Source organism: Myotis yumanensis, unplaced genomic scaffold (assembly GCF_028538775.1).
Source record: "Myotis yumanensis isolate MYYU_CA2020_CCGP unplaced genomic scaffold, mMyoYum1.0.hap1 SCAF_3, whole genome shotgun sequence".
Lineage (NCBI taxonomy): Eukaryota > Metazoa > Chordata > Mammalia > Chiroptera > Vespertilionidae > Myotis > Myotis yumanensis.
Window position 1 is genome coordinate 195,418,926 of NW_027223754.1, and position 4,674 is coordinate 195,423,599.

General features: G+C 42.1%; 1 non-coding gene across 1 annotated transcript; it reads left to right on the plus strand.

Annotated features, from left to right (window-relative positions):
- Positions 1 to 406: 406 nt before the first annotated feature.
- On the plus strand, positions 407 to 478 carry TRNAD-GUC (transfer RNA aspartic acid (anticodon GUC)). Its single transcript has one exon. It is a non-coding gene; the product is annotated as a tRNA-Asp (tRNA).
- The last annotated feature ends 4,196 nt before the right edge of the window (positions 479 to 4,674 follow it).

Consider the following 4,674-nt stretch of genomic DNA (forward strand, 5'->3'; position numbering starts at 1 on the left):
GGCGACAGGAGGGAGGTTAAGAACTGGAGGAGGGATCCGCGGCGCCTGCCGGGAAAGGAAGTTTCTTACTGTCAGAGGAGCGTGGGGGACGGCGGGGAAGAAACTACAAGTTCGGTGATGCAGCGCGACAAGGCGGGCGCTTTGCACGCTGGGAGTGTGTGTGTCCAGTGGAACGAATGAAGTTCCAGATTGCGCCTGGGTCGGGGGAGAAGAGAAGGAGGTGGGAGAGCGGGAGCAGATGGAAAGAAGTGCAGCTTTCTTTTTAGTTCCGTTTAAGTTCGGTGGAAGCTGTAATGGCAAAAAAAAAAAGAAAAGTAAAATTTATTATTGATTATTGTGAATGTGCGAGTCGGGCGGGGTGAACCAGAATAAGTAGCATACCAGAAGGGTGCCACCCATGTGCAGTTCCTCGTTAGTATAGTGGTGAGTATCCCCGCCTGTCACGCGGGAGACCGGGGTTCGATTCCCCGACGGGGAGATGCAAAAGTGCCTTTTTTCCTCCCTCTTATGTATGCTTGGAAATGAAAATATTTATACAAACGTTGTACAAGCCAGTGTGTAAGAAATAACCCATTAAGATCTGTTTTGTTGCTAGTTTGCCAAAAAAGTGAGCTCAATTCTGTCGGTTCGTTGTGTGTGTGTGTGTGTGTGTGTGTGTGTGTTAGTATTTATTATGTACATTTCCAGGCCCCAGAGATCTAAAACAAAATGTTGATTCCCAGCCTAGAAGTTTAGGAAGATTATTTCAAGATACTGTAATGAGATAGTCCTGTCATATGAGTGTGCACTGGCCACAAGGGGAATGCAGAGCTGGGACATGCAGCTCAGCTCCAGAAAAGGTGAGGACGGATTGAGGAATGGTTTGCCTTTAGGATGGGACCTCAGAGTTGAAACTGAAAAACTGGAAGAGCAGGGGTCTCAAAGGACTTTCAGCAGCTGGGCCTTTAATCCTGAATGTATGAATGGGGGGAGGGGGGCCTTGAAGAATTTTAAGCAGAGGAATGACATGGTCAGATTTATGTTATTAAGAGAACACTGGTAGTATTCAGAGAGTGGATATAAAAATCAAAGTCAGGAGAGTTAAGAAACTGTTAAAATAGTCCAGGGAGAACATGCTGGGAGCCTGACATAGGAAGATAGTAAGGATAGAGGGGAAGGAAGGGCTGGAAGGTATACTTAGATAAATGGATTCTCAGATTTGAGGAGGAGCCTAATGTGATTCTCAGGTTCTTGGCGCCAATGGAGGACAAATTTAGGTAGGAAAGATCTAAGTTTAATATGAAGTTTGAGAATATAAGGGGATCAAAGTGGAGATATTTATGAGCCACTTGGTGTGTCTATGAGTCCACAGCTCTGGGGATGTTTGGAGTAGACATGAAAACATCACATAATGTGGTGGCTGAAACTATGACAGGGGTAAGTTCAGTCCAGGGACTGTGTAAAGAGCGGTAAAAAGAGGTTGGAAGCTGGGAGAACACCAGCATTTAATAAAACAGGGCTGGAAGTCTGGGGGAATACTTTCACAATCAAATCACCTTCAATTTTATTTGTCAATTATACCTCGATAAAGCTGAAATTTTTTTAAAGGGGTGGGGACTAGAGTAAGAAGAAGTCATGAAATAAACTAGACAGGGCCAACCAGCAATGTCATATACAGCCCAGAGAGCCATTAAAATAAAGGGTAAAGAGTCTCATTTGGATTTGTCAAAGGGTTGAAGATGAGGAGAATGGCGATTTGATTGACTTTCATGGTTTAGTTCAGTGGTCAGCAAACTCATTAGTCAACAGAGCCAAATATCAACAGTACAACGATTGAAATTTCTTTTGAGAGCCAAAATTTTTTAAACTTAAACTATATAGGTAGGTACATTGTTATTAACTTAATTAGGGTACTCCTAAGGCTTAGGAAGAGCCACACTCAGGGGGCCAAAGAGCCGCATGTGGCTCACAAGCCGCAGTTTGCCGACCACGGGTTTAGTTGAAGGTGTATGCCGGCAAGCAGTGGGTTGAGCAATAGAAGAGAAGAGGGGAAATAGGACATAGGCTGCTCTGCCAAGATGCTTGGCCAATGTGGGAAGGAAAAATAAAAGAGGAATAGAGGGGAATGTTGAGAAAGTGTTTTTTAAATTTTTTTTCGGGAGAGGAAACAACATGTTTGAATGTAGAATTGAAAGGGTTTCTAGAGAAGAGGAAAGATTTATAAAGCGTGGGAATAGTTGAGGAATTGAGCGTTGGAGAGTGCTGATAGCTCCATTCTGTACAAAGTGGTCTAATAATCAAATTTGGCTCCAGCACCAGAAAAAGATGATGTACATTTGGGTATAAGGAGTATAAGGAGGATACTCTTATACCTAAATGTATAGACAAAAGAAAACAAAAACATTTCAAACTGTGAAATCCAGTACCTTACATCTGTATACACCTCCATTTCATAGGGCCTAAAATCATGACATGATTGTTGTAAACATTTTTTGAGGCCTAAAAGTGTTCTGGGTGTTACCAAATATAGGGTGCCAAATATGATGCAATAGAATTGGTACCACTGACTCACAAATATAGTGTACAAAATTGGCAGTTCACAAACAACAGGAGTGTTATTCATATGCGATGGTGGATTGAGAATAGTTTTAAAAAACAAAGCTTCCCATTGCTTCTATAAAATGAGCATGATATCAGGGCATATATATGAAAGGAGACTTTATCAAGCATGAAAAAGATGATTTATATAAAGTTTTATGAAAGGAAATCGTACATATATTCAGAGGGCTATGTGAACAGGAAGTATTCCAGCTCTACTGCTCAGCTGGAAAAGTTACTTAATCCCTCTGGGTCTCAGTCCCCTCAAGATAAATGAGATACCTCTGCCTCATGGGGTTGTTGAAACGATGAAATGAGATAATGTAGGGGAAGTGCTTAGCACTAAGCTTAGCATAGAGTCAGCATTTGTCACATGTTAGCTAGTAGTATTATTTTGGTTGGCTTTTATTTTATTTATTTTGATCATTTTCATACTTATTTTTTCTTGTTCATTAGCAAGAGTTTTTAGGACGATCTGGGAAATGAGAAGCAACCAAACATGGGAAATGAGCAGATCGCGCTGAATTAGCCCTCGAAGGAGTGTTTACAACATTAGCAATGATCATGTTTTTGAAATACATTAACATTTAGGAAATTCAGGAAGTTGCCGTTGGTGCATTAACACTTTCCTTAAAAGGATACACAGACTTTTCATTTTTCTCTTACTTCACACAGACCTTTCCTTTCTTTAAGTAGTCAATGCAATTTGCAGATACTAAGGGCATTCCAGGACACTGCAGCTACCTAGCATAGAGTTGGGGAAGGCTCTGTCCTACCTGTTGGATAATTTACTCCCTAGCACACAGCTATATACAAAGACCTAAGACAGCATGATGTTAAGATGAAGGCCAAGGCCCAAGGAGAACTATAAATGAAGTTCTAAAGAGACAAGGTCTAGCCTCTAGGGCAGCGGTTCTCAATCTGTGGGTCGAGACCCCTTTGGGGGTCAAACGAACCTTTCACAGGGGTCACCTAAGACCATCGGAAAACACATATATAATTACATATTGTTTTGTGATTAATCACTATGCTTTAATTATGTTCAATTTGTAACAATGAAATTGGGGGTCACCACAACATCAGGAACTGTATTAAAGGGTCACGGCATTAGGAAGGTTGAGAACCACTGCTAGGTCCTAGAGTCTAGGGAATTCAGGAATAACAATATAGCATTTGAAATGGGGCTTGAAGAATGAGCAGGATTTTAATCGGAAAAATAGTAGGGGCTATGAATTGAACATGGAAATGTGAGGTGGACAGCTGTCCAGGTAGACATAGTCGAAGGAATCCAGGCATGAGGCCAGAAGCAGAGATGTGTTTGGGAAAGAACAATTTTGGGGGTACAGAACCCTATAAGTTAGTCCAATGCTTCACTTACTCCTTAATAATCTGTCTTCTTTTTTCTCTCCAGGTTATACATCTGGTGTGGCAAAGACCATTAGCTGTCTCCACAACATCTGTATTTCTTTATCCTTAGTAGTAAAACTCTCCTTGTTTAGCAGGACACATGGCCTCCCAGAAGACTACATTTCCCAGTCTTTTTTGCAGTTCTGGCCAAGGTAAGAGGAATTGTTAATTATGACCCTTGTAGGAAGGGTTCTTAACAGGGACTTTTGGACTTGTAAGAAGTGTCCTTAACAGGGACTTTTTACATATACTGATTGATTTCGGAGAGAAAGGGAGAGGGAGAGAGAGATAGAAACATCCATGATGAGAGAATCATTGATCGGCTGCCTCCTGTACACTCCCTACTGGGGAACAAGCCTGAAACCTGGGCATGTGCCCTGACCTGAATTGACCTGTGACCTCCTGGTTCATAGGTCAATGCGCAACCACTGAGCCAAGCAGGACTTTTTTTTTAACCTTTCCTCTCTTCTGTTATCTGGAATGCAGAGGTAATGGCTAGAGCTCCAACTGCCGTGCTGTGTCATGAGGTTGGAACCGTGTGCTGAGGGTAGTAGAGCAGCAACATAGGACCTATGACCTGGAAGTAGCCAGGGCTCTGGTGATCATGCAACTCCCCTGTGGACTGCCTACTCTGGGTTTCTTTTCCTTGAGACAGAAAGAAACTTCCTCTTTAAGACAGTGTTATTGTGG